The following is a 15,565-nucleotide window of genomic DNA, read 5'->3' as shown; positions in this document are numbered from 1 at the left end:
TTCCTTCAATAAACAGCTTTACATTCCATTTGCCTCCATTGCTATCCTCCTTAAAGGGCTGCTTTCTGACTGCACCTTTTGACCTTTCAAGAAGTGAACAGATAGCTAAGAAGGTGGTGTCAGAGAACAAGATCTAGTTTTGTGGATAGTAGATTACAATACAGACTTGACAGATTTCTGGCCAGAGATGGTAGAGTAAGGTAGCCAAGGCTGGCAAAGATGTATTTGCCAAGGTGATTTCTAAATTTTAACAAAGGGACTTTAACTAAAAAGGATGAAAGAGAAAGCCTACTGCCTGTGTATCTACCTCAGGTTAGATATCCTAGAGAAGACTAGAAAGGATAGCACCCACAAATTCACAGGAGATAAAATCCAAGAAAGGACTCAGTAGTAAAGTCTATTCATGGCCTCAAGTATGTATAGATAAAGGCCAAAGTGTAGGCAACAAACAAAAAGAACTAGATATCCTAAAAGAGAATAAATTTAACTGCAGAGATACTGATGAAGCATGATGGGAGGAAACAGATCACAAGTCCTGACAAAGAAAAATGGTATAAGTACTGGGGGTACCTCAACTATCCAGACATCTGCCAGAGCTTTCTTTGTCAAAACCTCAGCAACCAAAAAAGACAATTTCGTCCTCCAAAGAGGCAACTGGGTGGCACGATGGATAGAGTGCTGGGCTTAGAATCAAGAAAATTCATCTTCCTGAGTTCTAATCTGACCTCACTTATTAGCTATGTGACTTTGGGCAAGTCACTTCACCTGTTTGCCCCAGTTCTTCATCTGTAAAATGTACCAGAGATAGAAATGACAAAGCACTGCAGTATTTCTGCCAAATGATATCATGGAGAATCAAATATGAAATGACTGAACAACACATCTTTCAAAAGGAGGAAGAACCCAAAAGGGGAAATTCAATTCTGGATTAAATTGTCACTCATATGGAAAGAAATGGTTATATGGGTAGAAATGATAGTAAACTTGGGAGGAAATGATTACTCCCTAGAATTTGTTAAAGAAAAGGAGAAATAAGAAGATAGTCTGCCATGGACCCTAGATCTTGAGAAATCAGATTTCAAGGAGTTTAGAGAAGAGAGGATTCCAGAAGTAAAAATGCTTCCAGGATTTTTTTAGTCCAGGAGGGATGTGTGACAATTAGGGAAAAACTTCTGAATATACAAAAGAAATAATGTTAGCAAGTAGGAAAATCAAAATTTGTCTGGAGACAACTGTGGATACATAAAGAACTCATCAAGCAATTTAGGGTTTCTTGGTCAAGTTTTTGTTTGTCTGTTTGTTTTGTATAGAAGATGGAAACAAGAACAAGTAATAGAAGCTACTTATAATAATAGTGGAGTCCAATACTGTAAAAATTATATAAGGAATGCTAAAATTCAGAATAAGCTAAAGTTAGTGGGGAAAGTTAAGGATAAAAAAGTCATATTGGAAGAAAAAGGAAGAATAAAAAAGGGCTGGGATCTTTCTTTGTGGTGATCAGGGCCATGAGAACAGAGGAAAAGAAAATCTGCTAAATTCTTACTGTTTTTTTTCTGTTTTCTCTGCAAAAGAGAGTGACCTTGACACTGAAAAGGACAGTACAAAATGACTAATAGGCACTTGATAGCCCAGATAAGCAAGGCCATAGTAACAGAGTCTGTAGCTTAATGACTTCAAGTCAGAAGGCTTGGATGAATGACAGTCCTTGAATCCTAAAAGAACTGACAGATGTGATTGCTAAGCCATTATGGCTGTATTTTAAAGGTCATAGGAAATGAGAGAAGCACTCTTAATACTGGAGAAGAACAAATGTCCTAATTTTCAAAAAAGTAAAAAGAACAGAATCTAAAGAGTATAGGCTCATAAATCTAACTTCAAATCTTGGGAAAATTTGAGAATGGATCACTAAAAAGATGGTTGACAATATCTAGAAAGAGAAGTTGTGATTACCAAGAGACAATGTGGCTTTGTCAGGAATAGGCCCTACACAGACTGACTTCATTTCCTTTTATGGCAGGAATAATAATGATGATGACAATGGTGGAGGTGGAGGAGGTGATGATCATGATAATTTTCAAATTGGTTGTATAGACAGATTCAAAGAACAATTGTTAATGGTTCCATGCAAGTGTGACAAGGGGTCTCCAGGGATGTGTGATCAATCCTGTGTTATTTAATATTTTGATAAAGGACTAGATAACTTAGATAACGGACTAGACAGTATACCCTTCAAATTTAAAGGTAACACAAAACTGCAAGGAAACTCTGTCTCACAAGATGACAGAGTGAGGATCCAAAAGAATTTTGACAAGGTAGAAAGAGCATTGGGTTGAATTTAATAGTATGAAATTCAATCAGATTAAATGTAAAGTATTATACTTAAGTGCCAAAAAATTAACTTCTCTATTATAATATGGTAGACAGGATATGAGACAGCAGTTGTCCCAAAAAAAGATCTGAGAATTTTAATGAACTGCAAGTCCAATATAAGTCAGCAGTGTGATGCGGCAGCCAGAAAAGCAAATGCATCATAGGTTGCACTAAGAGGAATGTTTTCTGTGATAGGAAGATCACCCCATTCTACTCTGGTCTCCTCCCTCATCTGCAAGATCATTTTCAGTTCTCAGTACCACAGTTTAAGAAAGATACTAATAAGTAGGAGAGTGTCTAGAGATGAGTAACCAAGATAGTGAAAACCTTGTGTCTGTGAAGATCAGGTAAAAGAAGCAAGCTTGTTTCATGTAGAGAAGAGAAAATTCAAAGGGGACACAACAGCTTTGCTCAAGTCTCTGAAGTGCTCTGAAGTAGAAGAGGGATTAGATTTGTTCCATTTGACCACAGAAGACAAAACCAGAAATGATAGGTGGACATCATAAAGAGGCAGACTTGGACTCAGCTTTCCAAAAATAGAATGGACTTCATTAAGACAAGAAGGGTACCCTGATATGGTTCCTGCATTAATTATGAATATTTGATTATAAATCATTTTTCTTTTTCTACATTTCTAAGGGGTTACTAAAGGCTGTACTGTACCCCAATTATATTATTACTTCAAGTACCAGTACAGGGAGCATATGCCTTATTTTGCCAAAGGCTTTGCAACTTCCCATAATCCCTTGTCTACAGCCCTACTCTTTGAATACTTATATTGCACAAGAAACTTCTGTTTGAGCCTGCTCTTTCTCGTTTTTTTTCTCTTTTTTTGTGCAAGGCAGTGGGGGTTAAGTGACTTGCCCAAGGTCACACAGCTAGGTAATTTTTAAGTGTCTGAGTCTGGATTTGAACTTGGGTCCCCAACTCCAGGACTGGTGCTCTTATCCACTGTACCAGTTAGCTGCCTCCTAACCCTGGTCTTTCTTACCAAGCCTCCCACTACCACTCCCATAGGCTTCTTGTTTTATCTTGCAGGGAAGGGCTCAAAATTCCAATAAAATTTCAACAGTCTCCTAGACATACCCTTTTGCTTCCTCCCATTCCAGCACTTTTTATTGTTTTCTCTCCTTCCATTAGGATGTAGTCTTAAAAGGTGATGTACATTAAGGAGCAAGGAACAAATTACCTTTCTATGAATAGGGTAAGTGTTCATAACCAAACAAAAGAGATAAAGGATCATAGTAGAGAAAATAGACAATTCTGATCACATAAAATCAAAAAGGTTTTGGCCAAAGAAAACCAATGCAGCTAAAATTGGAAGGGAAGCAGATTATGAAGAAAGTCTTTGCAGCAAAAGATAAATGAGGAAGTGATTCAAATTTTTTTTCTTCTCTTATTAAAAAAGCTAACATTTTTAGTACAATATTGTGGTGATAAAAGTTCTTATTTTTCCCCTTATCATAATGGTAATGCTTCTGGCTTATCCCCATTGCATATAATGCTTGCTGATGGTTTTAGATAGATACTGCTTATCATTAAAGGAAAAATCCATTTATTCCCATGGTCTCTTATAGGAATGGGTGCTGTATTTTGTCACAAGCTTGTTCAGTATCTATTAAGAAAATCATACGGTTTCTGTTAGTTTTGGTATTGATCTGGAGAATTATGCTACTTGTTTTCCTAATGTGTTGAACCAGCCCTGCATTCCTGGTATAAATCCCACCTGGTCATAGTGTATTATTCCAGTGATAAATTACTGTAATCTCTTTGCTAGCATTTTATTTAAAATTTTTACATCAATATTCATTAGGGAAATTTGTCTATAATTTTCTTTCCTGGCTTTGATCTTCTTGGTTTAGGTATCTGCACCATATTTGTACTATAAAAGGAATTTGGTAGAAAAGTCTATCTATTTTTCAAAATAGTGTATCTAGTATTGTAATTAATTGTTCCTTAAGTGTCTGGTAGAATTCACTGGTAAAGCCATCTGGCCCTGAAGATTTTTTCTTAGGAGTTCATTGATGTCTTGTTCAATTTCTCTCTGAAATGGGTTAATTTAAGTATTTTATTTTCCCTTCTGTTAACCTGGACAATTTAGAATTTTGCAAATATTCATCCATTTCACTTAGATTATCAGATTTATTGGTATATAGTTGAGCAAAAGAACTCTGAATTTTTGCTTTAATTCCCTCTTCATTGGTGGTGAATTCACCCTTTTCATTTCTGTTACTGGTAATTAGGTTTTCTTCTTTTTTTAATCAAATTAACCAAAGATTTAACTATTTATTGATTTTTTCATAAAACCAATTCTTAGTTTTATTCATTCATTCAATAGTTTTCTTACTTTCAATTTTATTAGTCTCTCCTTTGATTTTTAGGATTTCTAATTAAGTATTTAATTGGGAGGTTAAAATTGATTCTTTTTCTACTGTTTTTAGTTGCATGTCCAATTCATTGATCTCCTCTTTCTCTAATTTGTTTATTTCAAAGTAACTGAACAAATTGTGGTATATGAATATAGTAGAATATTATCACAGCTTATAGCACTAACAAAGTGAACAGTTTCAGATGAGATTGGGAAGATTTTTTAGTTTTGGTTTCTGCTTTTTTTTGTAAGGTGATGGGTTTAAGTGACTTGCCCCAAGGTCACATATCTAGATAATTATTACATGTCTGAGGCCACATTTGAACTCAGGTCCTCCTGACTCCAGGGCCAGTGCTCTATCCACTGTGCCACCTAGCTGCCCAGATTTTTTTATGGAGAGTAAAGAGAGCAAAACAAGGAGAACTATATATATATATATATATATATATATATATATATATATATATATATATATATATATATATAGTCAATAATGACATAGAAACCCAAACTCTAATCAATGTACTGTTCAACTATCATGCCAGGGGTTAAAGATAAAGCTTGCTACCCCTACCTCCTGATAGGTCATGGACTCCAAATACAGAATGAGGCATATAATTTTTGACATGACCAATGAGATAATTTGCTTGTTTCATTATGAATATTTATTATGATGGTTTTATTACTCTGTTCTATTATTGTTAGAAGTGTCAGGAAATGGGAGGAAGAGAAATAAAATTACTGTTAATTAGAAAAATAATAAAACTAAAAATTCTTTTAGAGAATAGAAGTTAGGGGGGGCAGAGACAAGATGATGACAAGAGTGGATCGTGTCCTAGGCTCTCTCTCTCATAAATCTTTGAAACTAAGGACTCTAACTAAATTTTCGAGAGACAGAACCCACAGAGGGACCCATTGAGGCAGTTCTCCTACTCAAGGTAACCTGGAAAAGAGCAGAAAGGCTCTTCTCCCTGGGGTTGGAGGGGTGGCCCACTGGAGGGGTGGCCTGCCAGCGCAAAAGAACTTCAGCCTCTCAGAGGCAGCCCCAGGGTGCTGGGAGCTGTAGCTCCCAGCAGCAGGGGAGTTTCCTGACCTACACCCTGGGGAACACCAGGCACAAATTGGAGGAACAGTGGTGGGGGGACCTCTGCCAGAGCGAGCACGTGGAGCCCAGCCCTCAGGGCACACAGAGAGCTGCTTGGCTACTGCATTCCAGATCCAGGAAACAGAAGCAGGTAAGCAGGAGCCCCCAGGGCATGAGCCCATTGAACCTAGGGAGGGGAGTGAAGAGAGAGAGACTGCTGAGCTCTGACCTCTGCCCCTGGAACAGGACTCTGGGGCTCTGACTACATTCAGATCCTGATCACAGTCCAGGCCCCCCCCCCCCACAGAACAGCAGGGCCACCCCCCACCTGAGCCCCATGGCAGAGGGGGGAGCTTGTGGTCATTTACAGACCAGGAGGGAGGACAGAGCCTCACACACACTAAGACCCTTGTGGGAATGTCCCAAAAGCTCAGGAAGCACTCCAAAAACAGGCTTAGAATGGTAAAATAAGCAAGCAGAGAAATAGGAGAAACACCATTGAGAAATACATTATCTATGAACCCAAGAAGGATCAATATACTCAGTCTGAAGATGAGGAAGCACAAGTTCCTGCATCTAAAGACTCCAGGAAAAATAGAAATTGGGCTCAGGCTATGACAGAGCTCAAAAAAGACTTTGAAAATCAAATGAGGGAGTTAGAAGGAAAACTGGGGAAAGAAAGGACAGAGATGCAAGAAAAATATGAAAATGAAGTCAGCAGCTTAGTCAAGGAAATCCAAAAAAAATGCTGAAGAAACTAGCATGCTAAAAACCAGCTTAGGTCAAATGGATAAAATAGTTCAAAAAGTTATTGAGGAGAAGAATGCTTTAAAAAGCAAAATTGGCAGATGGAAAAAGAGATAAGAAAACTCTCTGACAAGAACAAATCCTTCAGACAAAGAATAGAATTCAGGGAGATTGATGAATTTACCAGAAGTCAGGAATCAATACTTCAAAACCAAAAAAAAAAATGAAAAATTAGAAGAAAATGTGAAATATCTCATTGAAAAAACAACTGATATGGAAAACAGACTCAGGAAAGATAATTTAAAAATTATTGGAATACCTGAAAGTCATGATCAGGAAAACAGCCTTGACATCATTGTCAAAGAATTACTACAGGAAAATTGCCCTGATATTCTAGAAGCAGAGGACAAAATAGAAATGGAGAGAATCCACCAATCCCCCTGAAAAAGAGATCCCAAAAAACCAACCCCTAGGAATATTATAGCCAAGTTCCAGAACTCCCAAGTCAAAGAGAAAATATTACAAGCAGCCAGAAGGACACAATTCAAATATTGTGGAGCTGTAGTCAGGATCACACAGGACTTAGCAGTAGCTATATTGTAAGCTCATAGGGCTTGCAATATAATATACTAGAAGGCAAAAGAGCTTAGAATGCAACTGAGAATCAACTACCAAACAAAACTGAATGTCCTCTTCCAGGGAAAAAGATGGACTTTCAATGAACCAGGGGAATTTCAAATGTTCCTGTTGGAATGGCCAGATCTGAACAGAAGGTTTGATCTTCAGATACAGGACTCAGGTGAAGCATAGAGACTGGAGGAGAAGGGGAAACTATGAGGGACTTAATGATGATGAACTGCATGTATTCCTGTATAGAAAAATGACACTGATAATACTCATATGAACCTTCTCGGTTAATAGAGCAGGTAGAGGGAGCTTTTATAGTTGAAGCACAGGAGAAAGCTGAATTTGAAGATAAAATATGGAGAAAAATGGAGTCAATAGAAAAAAGGGAAATGTAATGGGAGAAAGAAAAAGGAGAGGGGGAATAGGCCAAGATATTTCATAAAATAAGATTTTTCTTTATTACAATGAGCTACCTCAATGATATGGAAGGGGGGAAGGCAAGGGGGAATGAGGGAATCTTCGCTCTCATCAGAGGTGGCTAGGAGAGGAAACAGCATATATACTCAATGGGGTATAGGATAGGCATTTGGAGTAAGAAGTGGGGGGATAGGGGGAAGGGGGGTGATATGAGTGATGGAGGAAAGGATGGAACATGGGGGAAGAGTGGTCAGATATAACACATTTTCTTTTTTACTTCTTGCAAGGGGCTGGGATTGAATGGCCTGTCTGGGACCATAGGGCCAGGTGGATGCTGAGCCTAAGGGGTGGTATGGGGGATCAGGGCCTCTTGGCCCCAGGGCCAGGGATCTGTCTGATGTGCCACTCAGCTATCCTACAGCAGAGTCAGAGTGAAAGGAGAGAGAAAAATATAGTACACGGTAGTGGAGAAATACAAAAGGAGGAAGTTGCGATCAGCAATGGCAACAGTGGAAAAATATGGAAGTAACTTTTGCCATGGACTTATCATAAAGAATGTTACCCACTCACGACAGAGTTGTAGAGTTGTTGATGTTGGAACAAAGACTCAAGCACATTTTTTATTATTATTATTTTGGGGGGGGTGCAGGGCAAATGGGGCTGGGTGGCCCACCTGGGGCCGCATAGCGGGGTGATCGTTGGGTGTCTGAGGCCAGATTTGGACCCAGGTGCTCCTGGTTCAAGGGCCAGTGCTCTGTCTGCCACCTAGCCACCCCTACTATTATTACTATTTTATTTTATTTTGGGTTTTTTCTTTTTTTTTTTTTTTTTTGGTTTTTGCAGGGCAGTGAGGTTCAGGTGGCTTGCATGTCACATGGCTGGGTGATTGTTGAGTGTACGGGGCCGGATGTGGGCTTGGTGTTCATGACTCCAGGGCTGGTGCTCCGTCTACTGCGCCACCTGACCAAACCTACAATTATTATTATTTTTTTTTTAAGAGAGAATAGAAGTTCCTGGGGTATATGCATGTGATGGAATACTATTGTTCAATTAGAAACCAGGAGGGAACGGGAATTCAGGGAAGCCGGGAGGGATTTAAATGAACTGATGCTGAACGAGATGAGCAAAACTAGGAAAACATTGTACACCCAAACAGCAATATGGAGGCGATGATCAACCTTGATGGTCTTGCTCATTTCAACAAACAGGGCAAAAATCACAGACAATTTTGGGATATCTGCGTCAGAAAAAGCCATCTCTATCCTGAGAAATAATTGTGGAGTTTGAACAATGACCAAGGACAATTACCTTTAATTTTTAAAATATGTTATCTTGGAGGGCGGCGCGTGTGTGGCCACTGCTGGGGCCGCTGCCTCTGTGTCGTCACCATGATCATCCCGGCGTGCCCCTTCAACTGCAGCAAGATCGTGGGCAACAAGTGGGAAGCCTAGCTGAGGCTGCTGCAGGCTGAGTACACCGAAGAGGACGCTCTGGACACCCTGGATGCCCTGGGCCTGAGGCGCTACTGCTGCCACTGCAGCCACATGCAGCTGGACCTGATCAAGAAGCTACTCAACTACGAGCTGCTGGAGAAGTAAGGCCCCGCCCCCTGGGGGGTGAGGTCCCATTCTGAGGTATGAAGCCCGGACCCCAGGGAGTGAAGACCCGCCCCTAGAAGAATGCCCCCACCCCCAGAACTGTCTGCCACGTGGAAGAGCACCCACCCTAGAAGCCTCCAGACACAACAATAAACCCACCATTGGGGGAAAAAATGTCTCATGTAATTCTGCTATATTTCATACTTTATGTTTATTCCTTAAGGATATGATTTCTCTCTCATCACATTCAACTTAGATCAGTATATACCATGGAAACAGACTAACAGACTGCCATAATGGGGGTTGGGAGGAGGGAAGCAAGATTAGGGGGAAAATTGTAAAACTCACAATAAATAAAATCTTTCAAAAATAAATAAATGAAATCACACATTTTTCAATTAAAAAAGAAGATGTCAGTCTGTTTGACACTAAAGGGAGAAGGATGGGAAGGAAGGCTGGAAAAAACTGTAACTGAAAATTATGCAAGTGGATGACTGTTGAATAACTTTAATGACATGTAACTGGAAAAATAAAATCCCAAATAAATAAATAAATAAATAAATGAATAAATGAATAAATGAATAAATAAATAGAAAGATAACCAAGACAAGAAGTTCCCTACTGTAGAGGTCAGGCTGACCTTACAGATCTCCAGGGAAACTAGCCAGCTGTAGCAAGTGTTTAGATCCCCTTCAGATCTGGAGTCCACCCAAAGTTTGTATTTTATGTTCCCCAAATCAGAATGTTTCTGCTTTTCTACAAGAACCTTCATTTGAATATTTATACTAAGAAATATGCATCTCACTTGGACCTAGTAAGGGAACTGTCCCCTCTGTGATCTTGTTGAATTGCTATAATATAAACCTCTGGGAGAATGATAAGGGAGTCACACCTTCTTCCAACTCCCTCCTTTACCAAAGGACTAATTTTTTTTAACTTTTATTTATTTATTTATTTATTTATTCTTATTTTTGTACAGATAATGTTTTTTATACATTACTAAAATATTCTTGTTTAAGAGTAAAAATAATATCCCTCTCCCCCCCAAAAATATAGACTCTCATGGGCAATAAAGTAAAGGAAAGAGAAAAAAATTAAAATTAAAATCAATAATAATAATAATAATATGTGCAGCCAGGTGACACAGTGGGTGGAGCACCACCCTGGAGCCAGTAGCACCCAAGCCCAAATCCAGCCCAGACAACCAAAAATCACCCAGCTGTGTGACCCTGGACAAGCCACCCCAACCCCATTACCCTGCAAGAAGCAATACAAAAAAGGCCCAAAATAAAATAAAATAAAATAATAATAATAATAATGATAATAGTAATAATAGTAGGGGTGGCCAGGTGGCACAAAGAACAAAGCATAGACTCTGGAGTCAGGAGAACCCAGGTCCAAATCCAGCCTCAGATACCCAACAATCACCCAGCTGTGCAGCCCCAGGCAAGCCACGCAGCCCCATTTGCCCTGCAACCCCCCCCAAAAAAATAATAATAATAATAATAATAATAAATGAGCTTCAGTCTGTGTTCCAACACCTCCAGTTCTATCATGGGTGGATCACATTCTCTATGATAAGTCCATCACAATAGCTACTTCCATATTGTTCTACTGTTGCCATAGCTGATTGCAACTCCCTCCATTCATACTTCCCCACCACCACATACTATATTTTCTCTCTCCTTTCACTCTGTCCCTCTTCTTAAATGTACTGTAGGGTAGCTGAGTGGCACAGCAAACAGATCCCCAGCCCTGGGGCCAAGAAGCCCTGAGCCCACATACCACCCCTTAGGCCCAGCATCCATGCGGCCTTGTGGTCCTGGCCAGGCCATCCAATCCCAGCCCCTTGCAAGAAATAAAAAAGAAAATGGATTGTATCTGACCACTCTCCCCCATTGTGCACCCTCTCCTCCATCCCTCACATCCCCCCTTCCCCATTTTCCCCTTCTCTCCTTCTTACTATAGATGTCTATACCCCATTGAATATATATGCTGCTTCCTCTCCTAGCCACCTCTGATGAGAGCGAAGGTTCCCTCATTCCCCCTTGCCTTCCCCCTTCCATATCACTGCAATAGCTCATTGTAATCAAAAAAAAATCTTATTATATGAAATATCTTAGCCTATTCCACCTCCCCTTTTTCTTTCTCCCTTTACATTTCCCTTTTAGCCATTGACTCCATTTTTACAATATATTATGTCTTCAAATTCATATCTCTCCTGTGCTTCATCTATAAAAAAGCTCCTTCTACCTGCTCTATTAAATGAGAAGGTTCATATGAGTATTATCAGTATCATTTTTCTATACAGGAATACATGCAGTTCACCATCATTAAGTCCCTCATATTTTCCCCTTCTCCTCCAGTCTCTATGTTTCACCTGAGTCCTGTATTGGAAGATCAAACCTTCTGTTCAGATCTGGCCATTCCAACAGGAACATTTGAAATTCCCCTGATTCATTGAAAGTCCATCTTTTTCCCTGGAAGAGGACATTCAGTTTTGTTTGGTAGTTGATTCTCAGTTGCATTCTGAGCTCTTTTGCCTTCCAGTATATTATATTCCAAGCCCTACGAGCTTTTAATGTAGTTGTTGCTAAGTCCTGTGTGATCCTGACTGCCGCTCCATGATATTTGAATTGTGTCCTTCTGGCTGCTTGTATTATTTTCTCTTTGACTTGGGAGTTCTGAAACTTGGCTATAATATTCCTGGGGGTTGGTTTTTTTGGATCTCTTTCTTCAGGAGATCAGTGGATTCTTTCCATTTCTATTTTGCCCTCTGCTCCTAGGATATCAGGGCAATTTTCCTGTAGTAATTCTTTGAAAATGATGTCAAGGCTCTTTTCCTGATCATGATTTTCAGGTATTCCAACAATTTTTAAACTATCTTTCCTGAGTCTGTTTTCCATATCAGTTATTTTTTCAATGAGATTTTTCACATTTTCTTCTAATTTTTCATTTTCCCTGAGTTCTATTCTATATCTGAAGAATTTGTTTTCCTCAGAGAGCTTTCTAATCTCTTCTTCCATCTGGCCAATTCTGCTTTTTAAAGCATTCTTCTCCTCAATAACTTTTTGAGATGTTTTATCCATTTGACCTATGCTGGTTTTTAACATGTTATTTTCTTCAGCATTTTTTTTGGATCCCCTTGACTAAGCTGCTGACTCCTTTTTCATGTTTTTCCTGCATCTCTCTCATTTCTTTCACCAATTTTTCTTCTATCTCCCTCACTTGATTTTCAAAGTCTTTTTTGAGCTCTTCATAGCCTGAGCCCAGTTTCTGAGTCTTTAGATGCAGGAGTTTGTACTTCCTCATCTTCAGATTGAGTGTTTTGATCCTTCTTGGGATTCCAGGCAAAGTATTTCTCAATGGCATTCCTCTTTTTTCTCTGCTTACTCATTTCTCCAGCCTGTGTCTGGTTTTGAGTTGCTTCCTGAGCTTTTGAGTATTAGTGGGACACGCCCCCACAAGGATCTCCATGTGTGAGGCTCTGTCTTCCTCCTGGTCTGTGAATGACCACAAGTATACCCCTCTGCCACGGGGTTGAGGTGGGTGGGGGGACCCTGCTGTTCTATGGGGAGCCTACACTGTGATCTGAATCTTACTGTGGTCAGAGCCCCAGAGTCCTATTCCAGGGACAGAGGACAGACCTCGGCAGTCTCTCTCCTCTCCCCTACCTAGGCTCAGCACTCACACCTGGGGGCTCCTGCTTACCAGCTCTGCCTGCTTCTGGTTCCTGGATCTGGGCTTGCTGAGCGCCCTGAGGGCTTCATGCTCTCACTCTTGCACAGGCCCCCCCCCAAACTGATATTCCAAGTTGTGCCCGGTACTCCCCTGGGTATAGGTCAGAAAATTGCCCCCGTTGCTGGGAGCCAGGGCTCCCAGCACCCTGAGGCTACCTCCAGGAGGCTGAAATTCCTTCACTCTGGTGGGCCACCCCTCTAACCCTGTGGAGTGGAGCCTTTCTGCTCTTTTCCAGGTTACCTTGGGCTGGAGAATTGCCTCACTGGATCCCTCTGTGGGTTCTGTCTCTTGAAAATTCAGTTAGAGTCCTTATTTTATAAGTTTGGAAATATCAGAGAGAGAGCACCTAAGAGAGGATCCTCTCCTGTTGCCATCTTGGCTCCACCACCCCAAAGGACTAAATATAAAAAGAATGGAAGCTCCTTGAAGGTAAGAATTCTCTTTCTGCATTTGTACCCCTAATACTTTATACCTAAGTACTTAATAAATGCTTTTCTATTTTTTATTTCTAGGATCTGGGGAAATCTTGTAGTGACATCTGCAGAAACCTAGATACAAATTATATTCGAGATTTACCTAAAGAAAATTCTTGGTGGGGACATAACCAACCATAGAGAGATATGGCTTTATATATACCATGTAAAACCAGAACGTAGAGGATTCTGAGATACAAGTTGTACAAAGTTACAAAGTACTAATCCTCCTAAAAACACTAAAGGAAAATATTTCAAATAAAAACAATAACAATAACATTTCTATCCTACTTTCCCAAGTCTCTGTAAGGAAAGGAAAGTAGTACAAATATTATCCCCATTTTACAGATAAGAAAAGAGAGTTTCGAAGGGATTAAGAGACTTGCCCAAAAATCACATAGCTTAGGGGAACTTTGACTAGTTTGTAGCTTCTCCTATAGACAAGTGATATAAAAATATTCAGAAAAGGAAAGAATTTAGGGAGTTAAAAAAAGCTTGGATAAGTGGTTTGAATTATTAGAGGAGATGGCCAAGGGCACAGTAAGAGTGAAAACAGAGGGACTGAAATGACTATGACATGTTCTGGAATTGTAAGGAAGTCAGCTTGCCACAGAGAAATAAACCTTGATTCCTCAGCAGCAATACACTTCCTTAAAAACCAAAGCAATCTACTTGGTTCTCTGCAGTTATTCAGCAGACAAACAACCTGGTAATGTGGTTCCATTGCAAAGGGAAGACATAAGTAGTCATAAACAGATTTAAGTCTATTTCACATGGTAACATGAATACACAAAATGGTCTAGAGGGGCAGCTAGCTGGAGCAGTGGATAGAGCACCGGCCCTGGAGTCAGGAGTACCTGAGTTCAAATCTGGCCTCAGACACTTAATAATTACCTAGCTGTGTGACCTTGGGCAAGCCACTGAACCCCATTGCCTTGTAAAAAAAAATCAAATAAATAAATAAATGAATGAATGAATGAGTGAGTGAATGAGCGAACGATAAATAAATAAATAAATAAACAAATGAATGAATAAGTGAATTAATGAATAAATAAATAAATAGATGAATGAATGAATGAACAGGCAAACAAACAAATAAATAAATAAATGAACCAAAGTGGTCTAGGAGACATGATCAAAGACAATGAATGGTAAAGGAGGCAGGCTTACCATGCAGTAAGAATTAATGGATAATCAACAAGTGAACAGCCTAGCTACAGCATTAATAGCCATGGAATGCCAAAAGACCTAGAGCGGCTTTGCACCACATTGGGCAGATAATTTAGGGAGGATAGATGGGAGAGGATACACAAGAATTCCAAAGGAATAGGACAGAAATTCCAAAAAAAGGAAAAAGTAGATGGAGGGAGTGCCTATATAAATAGGAAAAATAAATAAGGGGTTTATAAAAGGAGACATGAGTGTTACTGTCCTGACAGAATGCTATGGACCATCTGGCCAAATGGAGGTCCCATTGGTAATAATTATCATAATAAAAATGTTGGATGTTGATTTCCTAATTTTGATCACAAATTTGGCAATGTAATTAGAAGCATTGCCTTACCCTGAGTAGAGTTCACTTTCTCTAACCGATAAATCTGGGTCCACGTGAGCCCAGGGCCAGTGTCCTTGTAGGAAGGCATTCTGTAGACCATGGGTAACATTGTAAGAGGAAGCATGAAGCCTCTACAAAAGGAAGAAAGGGTCAAATGGGGATAAACTGTACCTACTTCACAATCCTGCTAACTAATATTTTCCATCAAAATGTCACTTGGGTAAAAGGCTGCTTGGTTGCCATAGATACTTCTGGCATTTCTGAATCTCTGGCAATGCTCCCAGGCTGGTGAACCAGGGGATACAATTGATTTGGATTTACAGGAGATTTTCAAATTTGGGACACTCTAAACCTCTATGACAATTTCATCAGTTGATTTTTGACAAACAAATGCTCAAGTGGACAGCACATAGAAAAACATCTCTGCAATGACTCATTTTCCAATTGTCTGAATGTACAATAAGGGGCAATTAGAAGTCAAACTCCCCATATCTAGAGGTAGCAGCTCAAATAACAGGATTTATTCAACAACAAAACAACAGTGGAGGAGAAGAGGGCAACTAAGGTAACAATACATTTGGACCC

General features: G+C 39.7%; 1 long non-coding RNA gene and 1 pseudogene across 1 annotated transcript in view; one reads left to right on the top strand and one right to left on the bottom strand.

Moving 5' to 3' along the window:
• The window catches only part of LOC141502329 (uncharacterized), a 90,905-nt gene that overhangs the window by 48,889 nt on the left and 26,451 nt on the right, over positions 1–15,565 (bottom strand). The window lies entirely within an intron of this gene.
• LOC141498271 (DNA-directed RNA polymerases I, II, and III subunit RPABC5 pseudogene) lies at positions 9,002–9,211 on the top strand (annotated as a pseudogene).

The sequence above is a fragment of the Macrotis lagotis genome, chromosome X, assembly GCF_037893015.1.
Source record: "Macrotis lagotis isolate mMagLag1 chromosome X, bilby.v1.9.chrom.fasta, whole genome shotgun sequence".
In the NCBI taxonomy this organism is placed as follows: domain Eukaryota; kingdom Metazoa; phylum Chordata; class Mammalia; order Peramelemorphia; family Peramelidae; genus Macrotis; species Macrotis lagotis.
The sequence above is the reverse complement of the archived record's forward strand: the minus strand, read 5'-3'. Positions and strand labels throughout refer to the sequence as shown.